Source organism: Antechinus flavipes, chromosome 3, assembly GCF_016432865.1.
Source record: "Antechinus flavipes isolate AdamAnt ecotype Samford, QLD, Australia chromosome 3, AdamAnt_v2, whole genome shotgun sequence".
In the NCBI taxonomy this organism is placed as follows: domain Eukaryota; kingdom Metazoa; phylum Chordata; class Mammalia; order Dasyuromorphia; family Dasyuridae; genus Antechinus; species Antechinus flavipes.
In genome coordinates this window covers 322,902,038-322,914,989 of record NC_067400.1, presented here as the reverse complement: position 1 = coordinate 322,914,989, position 12,952 = coordinate 322,902,038, and the positions used below count along the sequence as shown (strand labels likewise).

Below are 12,952 nucleotides of genomic sequence, written 5' to 3'. Positions count from 1 at the left end.
GCTGGAGTCAGGAGGACTTGAGTCCAAATCCAGCATCAGATACTTCCTAGCTGTGTGACCCTAGGCAGATCTCTTAATCCCATTTGCCTCAGTTTCCTCATCTGTAAAATGATAAAGAAATATAAAACCACTCAAGTATCTCCATGTCTCTGTCTCTCTGTCTCTTTCTCTCTCTCTCTGTCTCTTTGTCTCTGTCTCTGTCTCTCCCCTCCTCCCCTAGTCCCCCCCCCCCGCCTCTCTCCTTCTTTCTCCCCCCCCCTTTTTGGATCCCAAGTCTTTTGATGAATTATCAAAATTTTGTTCAATTACACTGGTCTCTACTCTCCAAATCTGTCCTGCTTCCCAAACTCTGTCTCTTTTTAAACATCTAAACTATTTATTTTCCTCTTCCTGCCCCCCTTCAGTCAATATCTAAACATTCCAGTCTCTCATTCTGAGCTAAGTTGTTTCACCATGATTTCCTATTATTCTTCCTCCCATCCAACACACCCAGACACCCACATCCACATCCCCTGTAAACTTTTAAAAACTTTTATAGTTTATTCAATATTCATTAGATTGTGTTTTTTGAGGGTAAGGACAATCTTTTGCTTCTTTTTATATGCAATATACAAATATAGTATTTGCATATATGTACATACATATAGTATATACTATATTATAATGCTTTTTTTGCTTTTTTTCACCTGAGGCAATTGGGGTTAAGTGACTTGCCCACGGTCACACAGCTAGGAAGTGTTAATCTGTCTGAAGTCAGATTTGAACTCAGGTCCTCCTGACCAGGGCTGGTACTCTATCCACTGAGCTACCTAGCTGCCCCTAGTACAATGTTTTTTTTTTTTTTCTATTTTTTTTATTATAGCTTTTTATTTACAAGATAAACGGAGTAATTTTTCAGCATTGACAATTGCAAAACTTTTTGTTCCAATTTTTCCCCTCCTTCCCCTCCCCCCCCCCCCAGATGGTAGGTAGATCAATACATGTTAAATATGTTAAAGTATATGTTAAATACAATATATGTATATATGTCCATACAGTTATTTTGCTGCACAAGAAGAATTGGACTTTGCTTTTTAAACTGTGGTTCGCACTCCCATGTGTAACTGAATATGGGGGTTGTGAAAAATTTGGCAATAGTAAAATACATCAAATATTTCACCAGGATTTAATTCCTTTTTTTTCTCAATAGTATTTTCTTTTTCTTTTTTTGTTAAAGCTTTTTATTTTTCAAAACATATGCACAGATAATTCTGCAACATTAGTCCTTGCAAAACCTTGTGTTCCAGTTCCCTCTCTTTCCCCCTCCCCGCCTTCTCCCACTCCCCTCCCCTAGATGGCAAGTAGTCCAATATATGTTAAACATGGTAGAAATATATGTTAAATCCAATATATGCATAGTATTTTATTTTTCCAATAAATGCAAAGATAGTTTTCAACATTCATTTTTGTAAAATTTTTGTGTTTCAATTTTTTCTCCCTCCCTCATCTCCCCTCTCTGCAAGACAGCAAACAATCTGATTAAACACTGGTTAAATATGTACAATTCTTTTAAACAAATTTCCATATTTATCATGTTATGTAAGAAAAAATCATACTAAAAGGGACAAAAATCAAGAGAAAGAAAGAAAACAAACAAAAAGGTAAAAATACTTTGCTTCAATCCACATTCAGTCTTCATTAGTTCTCTCTGTGGATGCTGATGGCATTTTTCATTGCAAGTCTATTGGAGTTGTCTTGAATTTCTGAAATGCTGAGAAGAGCCAAATCTATCACAGTTGATCATCACATAATCTCATTACTGTGTACAATGTTGCTGTGTTTATATAGAAATAAAAACAAGCATATCCATCTCATTAGTATGCAAACTTGCTATCATACTTAATAAATGGTAAAATTATATCTATACCAAAGATTGTTCTAAATTTTTTTTATTGGTTATCAGTAAATGTTTTATTTCTATACTATTTAAATGCCTGTATACCCAGGATCAAATAAAAATTTCTTGGGTGAAAGGGGTTTTGAGTAGAAAAAGTTTAAGAAGCACTGCTCTAGTGTATAATATAACTCAATGTTTAGCACAATGCCTGGTGGGTAGTAGGCACTTCATAAATGGTATTGATTGATATAAAAATTAAAGTATACAAAATCCAACTTATATTATGGTTGTGATTTCTCTAACCAGCAAGGAGATCCATATATGATTAAAGCTGGAGTTTCTAGCCTCATTGGGCAAAATGAATCCCACCTTTTTGCCCTCCTGGGCATATAGCCCACCTGGCCTGTTGGAGTGGCAGGTCAGGAGCAAGATTGAATTCAGTATAACCAAATTTTCCAGATGAGAAGAGACCTCACTATTGATCCCAAAGCAAGCTGGAGCTCTGGCAAACTTGCCAAGGCTTGGGTGTATCATGGACTCTGACCCTCCACCCTGGAACAGGGACAAGGACTGTCAGAGGTCTCGTTGGCTCTGGTACCTGCTGGCTTTTTCTATGCGCTTGCTCAGGAAGGCCTCATGTGCCCCCATCCTGCCTCCCCTGGCACTTCTGAAGCAGCAAGATAGCCTCCAGTCAGGGCTAATTCATCCCTGCAGGGGGAATGGCTCACTTTTTCCTAGGTGGAGGGGAAGGTGAGTGTTCACAGGAAGAGACATCCTGTGTTATATGAAAATACTGATGAGGTCTATTGTGTAATCAGCGGTTAGAGTCTTTTTCTCAGAAAGAAAAGAGAAAGTCTTCAAGTGGATGATGTGAGGTCCTGTTTGAAGGGGGGAAAGTTCAAGAAAAGGATAATTAGGAGTTCTAACCCTGTGGTTATGGGCTTTTAAAATCTCTCCACCTAGGGTGAGAGAGGGAGGGGGATGAAAATTATATTCCCCCTCATTAGCGGGGGGTCTAAAGGCTTTTTGTTCCTGAGGGGAGGCAGGGTCAGGTTAGTTAATATTTGGAATAGTTTGACTCCCCCCACCAATTAAGCATCTGCTCTCCATCCTGGATCACTGCTGGGGGTAATTAAAGGCTTTGTTTCTGGCACCCCAGAGGCCGGGAAACAGCACAAACTCTCCCAGCTTGGGTGCTTCCTCGGTGCAGATGGGACTGATCTCTCAGCAAGGTGGTGAGACACCTGCCTGGGGTGGGGGTAGGATGGATTAGTAGTCAGCCCAAAGGGTGCTGGGCAGGGTGTTGGGAAAGGTTAAGCAGAGGGAGAAGGAAGAACAGGCTCCTGGATAAAGCCCTTTAGGCTCAGAATCTGCACTTCTTCGATTCCTCTTCTTCCATAGTCATGGGGTTAGTCCCTTTACAGTAGCTCCATTTGCAGCAACATTCCCTTCCTTCTTCTAGTTGTCTGTGTTTTTTATCCCTCTATCCCTTCTCCTCTAATCTAATTCCCTCTCACAGCAATAGTGCAGCAGGAAGTTATGAGGTGAGATGGAGAGAGCACTGGGCCTGGGGTTAGCAAAATCTGAGTTCAAATCTAGCCTCAGATCCTTACTAGCTATGTGACTGGCCAGGACATTTGACCCCCTCATTTCCTCAGTTCTTTAGCTGTTAAATGGGGACACACTGGAGAGGGAAAAGACAAACCATTCCAGTGTCTTTGCCAAGAAAACCCCAAGGACAAAGTCTATGGGGGTCACATACAGCCGGACACAACTGAACAATGACAACGGCTGTGGGTTTAGATCTTGGTAGTAGCAGCAAATACTCAAAGGAGAATTTTGATGGCTGTTATTGTGACTCCATACAGGAGAAAGCACACAACTGGGCACAAGGAGTCTCAGCCCTCCTATTAACAAGCTGTGTGGCTCTGGACAAGTCAGTTACCCTACCAGTCCTCAATTTTCCCACTTGTAAAAACAAATGGTTCAGACTAAATACCTCTTAGGTCCCTTCCAACTCTAGCAATTCTTTAGTCCATGAACCTTCTCTATCCTGAGACCCTGCTTTGGGGAATACCATACCAGCTTAGCAAAAAATCCAGGATTTTTTTCTTTAATTCATTCCACAAACTCAGTGAAATTCATTTATTCAATATTTGTGGAGCTGCTCTATATGTTAGGCACTGGGAGAGAATGCAGAAATAATCAGTGTCCATGCCCTTAAATGCCCTTAAACTTTCCCATCCAGTTGCATAAATGAGACACAGACATCAAAAGCTCTAACAAAGGAGAATGACAAAAATACTCAGGAAATGCTAGGGAACTTCAAAGGAAGGAGAAATCACTTTTAGTTGAAAGAATCAGGGAGTGCTTAATAGGAGTGTTATCTGAGCTGGAGCTAGAAGGATATAGGATTTTTGTAGGTAAATTATAGGACTGCAATAGGTGGGAGAAAGAATATTCCAGGAATAGGGGACATTGGGAGTGAAGGCCCACAGGAAAAGGGAAACCATAGGAATATATTTAAACAAAGTTGACTCCACAGGGTCACAAAGAGTCGGACACAACTGAACAATAATAAAAGTATGTGAAAGGGAATGAATGGAGATAAGGCTGAAAAGATAGACTGAAGGAAGACCAAAAAGAGTCTTAAATGTCAGGCTAAGAAGGAGGGACTTGTATCTGGGAAGCAGTGAGGCCTTTTTGAGCAGTAGAGTAACATGGACATAGTATCTAAGTGTAATAGGGGCCTAGCTAATGAGCTCAGTCTGTGTGAGCAGACACAGAATGAAGACGATGGAATTCTCCATGTGGAAGAAGTCCCAGAGCCTTCCATGAGAATTACAATGAAGTATCATGAAGGGACCTTGGAGGGATCAGTGACTAGTTCTGGTCTGTCACCCCCATGCTGAGGAGTAACTGTCTCTTGGATTGTGTACTCAGAAAGGGGGCATCCAAAGGTTCTGGGTGATCTCTTCCTCTCTCTTGGTTTGACTTTTTAAATAAATTCATCTGGTAAGAGATGATGCTATAAGAGGAGAGGCCTTGAGCCCTTTCCTTCCAAGGCTGACTCTGCAATAGATTTAGACACAGAAAGGACCTTAGAGGTGATCTAGTCTAACCTTTAGTTTTGTAGATTAAGTAATTCACCCAAATTTGTCAAAGGGAGAAGTGACAGCGCGGGTCTCAAAATCCAGCTCTTCTGACCCCCAATCCAAAATCCTTTTCACTGCACCAATTGAATTTAGTAGTGATGTAGTGTTGGAGTGGAGAGGGAAAAGATTAAATTATAGGACTGCAATAGGTGGGAGAAAGAATATTCCAGGAATAGGGGACATTGGGAGTGAAGGCCCACAGGGAAAGGGAAACCACAGGAATATATTTAAACAACAGTTGACTCCACAGGGTCACAAAGAGTCGGACACAACTGAACAATAATAAAAGTATGTGAAAGGGAATGAATGGAGATAAGGCTGAAAAGATAGACTGAAGGAAGACCAAAAAGAGTCTTGAATTTCAAAATCAAGATATGGGTGGGGAAGAACCTGGACTAGGGAGGTGGAAGTGGGATTGAGAAGAGGAGAAGTGGTGGAAAGGGTTCTAAGACCATCTTGACTGCGCATCAGTGGATAAGGAAATCACAAATTCCATGCCTGTGTGATGGGGTCGAAAGATAGGCCATTAGACACTCTAGAGTGGACTCTACACTCTGGCATTCAAAAGTACATAGAGGTGCCTACATTCCATTCCTGTCCTGCTGCTATCCAGTTTTACTTTATTAGTCCTAGAGAACTCATCAAATCTCCTTGATTCTTAAAAAAAATGTAAAGGTTGGAGCTAAGATGGCAGAGAAAAGGCAGGAACTTGTCTGAGATCTCCAAAATTCTCCTCCAAACAATTTTAAAAATAATTTTAAACTGAAAACTCTTCCAAACTAGCCATTCCATGTGAGTAACAAAACTCAAAAAAGAAGATTGTAAATGAAACCAGAAGTCTCCTGGTTTCTTAATAATAATATCATAATTCTTAATTTAGTCATTATTAATTACAATTCTTAACAATATTATAATTCTTAATAATAATATGATAATAGCTAGTATTAATATAGTGCCTCAATTGAGTCATTACTAATTGTAATTTAAAACAATTTTACAATTCTTAATATTATAATAGCTAATATTAATATAGTACCTAAATTTAGTCATTATTAATTACAAATCTTAATAATGATAACATTATAATAGCTAGTATTAATACAATGCCTCAATTTAGTCATTATTAATTATAATTCTTAACAATTTTACAATTCTTAATAATAATATAATAGCTAGTATTAATATAATGACTTAAGAGTTAAAAAGCAATTATCTTATCCTTACAACACGGAGAGATAGGTGTTAATATTATCCTTTTTTTAGATGAAAAAACTGAGGCAGACAGCCATTATTGATTTGCCCAGGCTCATACACCTAATAAGTATGTGAAGCAGGATTTGAATCTTCTGAACTTTTAGGTTCTTTCTGTACATTTTTGGCAATCCAATTATCGTTTTCCTCCAACTTAAACTTCTCCAACTTAAAAATAGAGGGGAAAGTCATTTTTTTCCTTGACTGGGAACAAATAATATCAGTCAAGCCATGCAAATCCACACAGTGGTCAGTGACCATGTCCACAGGCATGTGCCTCTTTCTGTACCTTGAATTCATTACCTCAGTACATCTTCAGTTTTCTGGAGATGTTGGTTATTGGTTTGATCTTAAAAATTCTCTCTCTCTCTCTCTCTCTCTCTCTCTCTCTCTATATATATATATATATAATATATATATATATATATATATATGTTTTTTTTTTTTCCTTTGCTGAGGCAATTGGGGTTAAGTGACTTGCTCAGGGTCACACAGCCAGGAAGTGTTAAGTGTCTAAGATCAGATTTGAACTCAGATCCTCCTGACTTCAGGACTGTTGCTCTATCCACTGCACCACCCAGCTGCCCTTTATAATAATATTTTTGATGCTTCATGAACACCAGGATCTCTTCCTTTATGCTTCCCAAGTCAGTGACCCTCAGAGCCTAATCTTGGCCCCATCCAGGCACCTGGACAAGGTTTATAAGGTGACCTTCGTCAGTGTTATGCCACAGTTCTCTTTAACTGTCCTGACTCAGTTTCCTTGTACAAGTTTCCCTTATCTCAGGGAATAATAAATTGTTAGCCCAGGCAAGATAAACAAGAGAGTAGACCTCCTGATTCTTTTCTGTCCTCAAGAATCTACAACATCCCTCTAAAATATTCCAAGATATCTCTGTGTATTCAGACATCCTGTCTCTGGGTTTTTTTTTTTTAAGGATTTATGGCCTCCCCCTTAATCCTGACAGCTTCTTACCCTTTCCTTTGTTTAGAGAAAAGGTATTTAAGAAGTTGGGGTTCCTCCATTCATGGCTGGAGGATGGCGGTTAGCGGCTGCATAGTCTCCTCCAGCCCTGGGACCAATATGGATTCCTTGGTCCCAGTATATCTTTATCTTTGTCTGACTGGATAATCTGAGACGAGAGTCCTGTCCAGTCAATCTTACTCTCCCATTAATAAAATATTAAAAACTCTCTAATCTCTCTCCTGCCTCAGTTTTTCCGGCATTACATTTTGGAGGTCCCCCGAGATAAAAGAAACTGAGAACTGGATTAGAGATTAGAGACTTCTCGGTCTCCACCTAGGCCTGGGATCAGGACCTGGGTCTGTTCCTTGGGAAAAGACCAGCACTCTGGCTATCCCCAGAGCCTCTGGGGAAAAGAAAGTGGTTCTTCAGCCTCAGTCCCGCCTACAGTGGACAACGAAATCGATTCTGCATTTGGGAGAGTAAGTCTGTCTGGGTACCTTTTGGGGTACCATCTGGTTCTGGTTCTGGTTCTGGTTATTCTGGTTCTAGTCTGGTCTGTTGCTAGCAACCTGTGGTCTCATAATAAATACCGACGGGTTTAAAAGTTCTGAGACGGGTATTTTCTGGGACGCTGGAAAATATCCTCTGGGTATGTGTTATATGTTTGTTTAATGTAACTGTGTAGTCTGTGTGATGTGTGTTCTATGTTCTGTGTGATTTGTCTGTCTGTTATGTTGTTGGTTGGAAATTTTTAAGAACAACGTTGCAACTGTGCTTAGTAAAATGGAGCTCCACGTGTGTCTGTGTGTGTCTGTGTTAAAAGTTAGCAAGCTTGTAAGAGATAGGAATTCAGCCTCTGTGTTGCAGGCTTAGAAAAATCTTTTTCTCTCCTTCTGTCTCTGGCTGACTGCAGCAGCTTGTGAGAAAAAGGGAGAAAAGGGAGAGAAAGGAAGGAAAAAAAAGAAATGAAAAAAAAAAATAGACTGAAAGGGATTTGAAAGTTTGGAAAGTTAGTATACAGCAGTATGCTAACATTTAAAGAAAAGAAGTTTGAATGGAATATCTAGGTATTCTCTGTCAAAGCACTAAATGGGCTTGGAAGTTCTCAGAAACCCCTTTGGATTCTGGAAGGGAAAAAAGGAATTCAAAGTGAAACAAACTTCTCTCCAGGGGTGGAAGTCCTAGAAAAAAAAAGCCCCTAATCTGTTTTTGCTGATTTAAAAGCTTTGTTAAGTTTTAAGAACAATGATTAAGAAATTTGGGAATTAGTTGTTTGAAAATTTGCTTGTGATTTTAAACTTTTTTAACCTGTTGTACTAATTTTGTAAGTAAATGGAATTTAGCTATTTTAAATTGACAGAAAAGGTTTTTTTCCCTTGAAACAAAGCTTACTAGAGAAAAGAGCAATAAAATTCAAGCTTAGCCTGGCCTGGGCCATAAAAAGCTCTGGAGATAAGATGCTAATAGCTGTTAAAAGAAAGGTGGCAGAAAAGAAAAGAAAAAAAAAAACTTTTAAAAACAGCTGCATTAATTTGATTAAGTTTGTTACCTTCTGAAATAGATTGAGTTATTTGTTAACATAAGTTATACTTTAAATCCAGCTCTGCTGGACATGTGTGGGTTTTGTGGAGGTTTGGATTATTCACTAGGGTGTGAATATTACAGGTTTTTGAAGGAATGCAGGTGATTTAGGAAGGACTGATTTGTAGGGGAAATTAGAGGTTTGCATGGTTTTAGGAAGGTGAAAGAAAGACTTTGGGGAGTAGGTAAAGAGGTGGGGGAGGGAGCCACCCACCCCCACTGTCTTCTGTACTTTACCAAAGGAGCATCTGGTAGGAAAGTTCTTTAAGGAGATTGTTCAAGTATGTAGCCAGGGAGAAAGATAAATTTGGAAATGGGTGAATTTGGGAAGAAACCTGATGTTGGGAAACTGCTGGGCTAAAATCTTGAAAAGGATCCCTATGTAGGAAATTGAGTGAGGAACCTGAGGGAAATTTTTTCCTAGGGGGCAGGAGTGGGGGAAGGGTGGCCACCTGGAATCCTCTCCTTCCCTTACCCCCCCAGTATGTTCCTGCCTTTTTTTTCTTATCTGATTACGGCCAGTTCAGCAAACTGTGATTTTTAAGGATATGCTTACTTTTAGGCTACTTGATTGAATATTTGTTTTTTTGATACATAAAGGTTTTCTTGGTTGAGGAATATGGTCATAAATGTGATCCATACGTTGGTAAGAATATTTCTAAAAGTTTAATTGCTATTAAAAAAAAAAAACTTCTTGAATTCTTTTATGTGGAATTGGGTCTTTTGTATAAGTATAAATTGATTGTATTGGGTCATTCTGAGGTTATTTAAAGGGCCTCTGAAAATAATAGTTTTTTCTTTGTCCTTTTGAAAATGTTTCTGTTATGGATAATATGCAATTTGGGATATTTTTCTATGTATTGGGTATTTTAAAAGCCAAATGATTTGTATGTATAATGTTCATTTATGTAACATCTACCTTGATATGATAATTGTTCTAAGTTGTGAACTTACTGAGACAAAATTTCTTTCTGTTATTGCTATAAGGTTAAGGTAAATCTTTGTTTAGGAGTTATCAGAAATTTGGTTAATGAAACTTGTTATTGGGGGTAAATTTTTTTGGGCTTAGAGTTAATTAGTTAATGCTATTTGGGAGTTTTAAAGCTTCACACTCTGACAGTTACTGGGACAATTGATAAGCAGTTAAAACTCAACTGCTTATGTTATGTTATAGTTATGTTCTTGCATTTTTCCTTCTGTAACTGATCTCTCTCTGATCAGAGCAATAGTCAAAAGAAGCTGTTAATGCAATTCAATTATGTCATGCCTTGCTATTTTCAGTCTGGCTATATGTAATCATTGTATCCTAAATGCTTGGGCAACTGAGTATTTCCCCTGGTCATCTGCCTATTACTGGATATTTGTGTTTTGTTTCTTTAAGGTTTTTACATGATAAGAGGACAATTAACAGGGGTCTGTGAGACCTTGCTGATGTTACAACTTGGGACTGCTCCCGTTTGCGTGGCCTGTAAAGCAAACTCGTCTCTTCACATAGGAAATTGTTGGCCAATTTATTTTGGCCTCCTCATATTTTGCAGCAGTCTGATGAACTGAGTCTTTCTATCTGAGACTGATCTAATCTTTATGTGTTAGATTTGTGTTTTTGTTCTAGATTTTGGTCAAATTACAGATATCGGTTTGCTTCTGGAACCTGGATCAGCTTTGATCAGCTTTGATTGTCACCACAGCACACAGCCCCTCTGCATGGAATGAGAGCCTCCTACCACTTCACAACCGGGAGCAGCAGTTTGTACATGAGACCATGGACAGGACCCTGCATTGAGTGTACTTTGGAATAATATAAGGGACTTTGGGAATGGTTGATGACTGACTGTTAAACCTTGCTTGGATCATCTATTACTGTGTGTTTAAGATTTGGGATGGGATTTGTTAAAAACTCTGTAACTGTTGCTGTTATGTTTGAGGAATTTTTAGGAAATGCTACTGTACTAGTCTGTTATGTATAGGGATTTTGATTCACTCTTGGGATTTATATGGGGAATGGTCATTTGATAATTCCTTTCCATGAGAAAAAAAGGGGAGGAAAAGATAGAACATTGGGGAAACTGGTATATTTTTTTCAAAATTCCAGAAAGAATGGGAACCCCTAGCTCCTATTCACTTTGCCTTAGGCATTTCTGCCCCACCCCCCTATCTTACTAGTTCAGATTGAATTTGGATGCTTTAGCTTTAGAATCCCGTATTTTGTTAAAATTGCCCTGGCAGACTCAGTTTTGGGGATTATTTTTTTAGAAAAGTTTTAGAAATCAGACACCTGTCCTGGGACTGACAGTCTCTCTGATCTGTTTTTCTTCAGTCCTGTAACCCCAGTTCATTAAGTATTTCAGCATTTCAAAGGACCTTGAAGTTTGGCATGAGGCACCTAAAAAGTTTGGAGTTTGCCTGCCTTGATGGTCTAACTGTGCATAATCTGCCCAGAAATCTGTATTCTAGTAGCAGCAGCTCTGGGCAGGGACAGGTGAAGCTATTCCACGCCTTACCCTTCTCCGCTGGAGTGGGTTGCCCCTTTGAATGAGCCCTTGAGCCCTGCTGAGTTAAGTGCACAAATGACCATAGATCTAACTGTCCATCTCAGACTGGATTCTCTAGCTGAGGTGATGCTCCAGAACTGTAGAGGGCCTGACATGCTTGCAACAAGGGAGCCTTTGTACAGCTGTTAACTCTGGGGTTATCAGGGAGAGACTTGCTCTTGCCATATGAGTCCTTACATTTTTCTAGTTTTATTTTTGCTCGTTTGCTTTACATAGGGTGGGTCAAAGACCTCCTGGGTATCTAGAGGAAGGTGCTAAGATTCAAAGGTTTGAATATTTAGGAGAGAGAGTGTGGAATGTTATGCCACAGTTCTCTTTAACTGTCCTGACTCAGTTTCCTTGTACAAGTTTCCCTTGTCTCAGTCTCCCTAATTACTCCCCTAAGCTGTAAATCCCACTCTGGTCCATTAAGGCTGAGGACCAATTACTCTAAGGTTATAAATTGTTAGTCCAGGCAAGATAAACAAGAGAGTAGACCTCCTGATTCTTTTCTGTCCTCAAGAATTTATAATATCCCTCTAAAATATTCCAAGATATCTCTGTGTATTCAGACATCCTGTCTCTGGTTTTTTTTTTTTTTTAAGAATTTATGGCCTCCCCCATTCTGACAGCTTTTTACCCTTTCCTTTGTTTAGAGAAAAGGTATTTAAGAAGTTGGGGTTCCTCCATTCATGGCTGGAGGATGGCCGTTGGCGGCTGCACAGTCTCCTCCAGCCCTGGGACCAACATGAATTCCTTGGTCCCAGTATATCTTTATCTCTGTCTGACTGGATAATTTGAGACAAGAGTCCTGTCCAGTCAATCTTACTCTCCCATTAATAAAATATTAAAAAGTCTCTAATCTCTCTCCTGCCTCAGTTTCTCCGGCATTACAGTCAGGAGGGCTTATGAAACACCTTTTTTGAGTATCTCCATGACCAAACCTCTTCCTGCTTAGAGGCTATGATGGCACTCATACCACATTAAAGCTCTTGATGATCCCTTCTAAGCTTTATGCTTATCTAATGACCTCAGCTCTAAGTCTTTAGCTAAGAAAAGACAAAACTCTATTCTGCAAATAAAAACCTGCTCCAACCTCTGAGAACCATTTCTCCTATCTTACTCTTTCTCCCTATTTTTCCATCTTCATTCTCTTCCTTTTTTAGTCCAACCAATATTATGGAGAGTGGCTTCTGCAGAGACTGAGTTTGGATCACCAACCTCTCCCTTTTGAAATATGTCAATTTGACTCGTCGACTCAACTCAACAAACATTTGTTGGGTATCAACTATTCGGAGAACACTGTACTAGGCACTTGGGGACATGTAGCTATGGATCAGACATGGTCCCTGACCTCATGAAGCTTACAATTAGTACATGTACACGAATAACTAAAATGCAAAATGATAAGTAAGTTATGTGGAAATCCAAATTCTTTCCAAGAGAAATCCGCAGCACATTTATATAGCAATGGATTCATAAAAATTGGATGGAAGATTGAGAGAGCATCTCAGAGGTCTTACCCCTGAATTTTACAGATGGGGAATGTGGCACTTAGGCTCTCATCCAGTTCCTCTGACTCTCAAGCCGA

General features: G+C 39.3%; 1 long non-coding RNA gene across 1 annotated transcript; it reads left to right on the top strand.

The window, feature by feature from the left end:
- The first annotated feature begins 2,397 nt into the window (after positions 1-2,397).
- LOC127554187 (uncharacterized) lies at positions 2,398-12,223 on the top strand. The gene is made up of 3 exons (XR_007951914.1): positions 2,398-2,626; positions 7,498-7,728; positions 10,424-12,223. It is a non-coding gene; the product is annotated as an uncharacterized LOC127554187 (long non-coding RNA).
- The last annotated feature ends 729 nt before the right edge of the window (positions 12,224-12,952 follow it).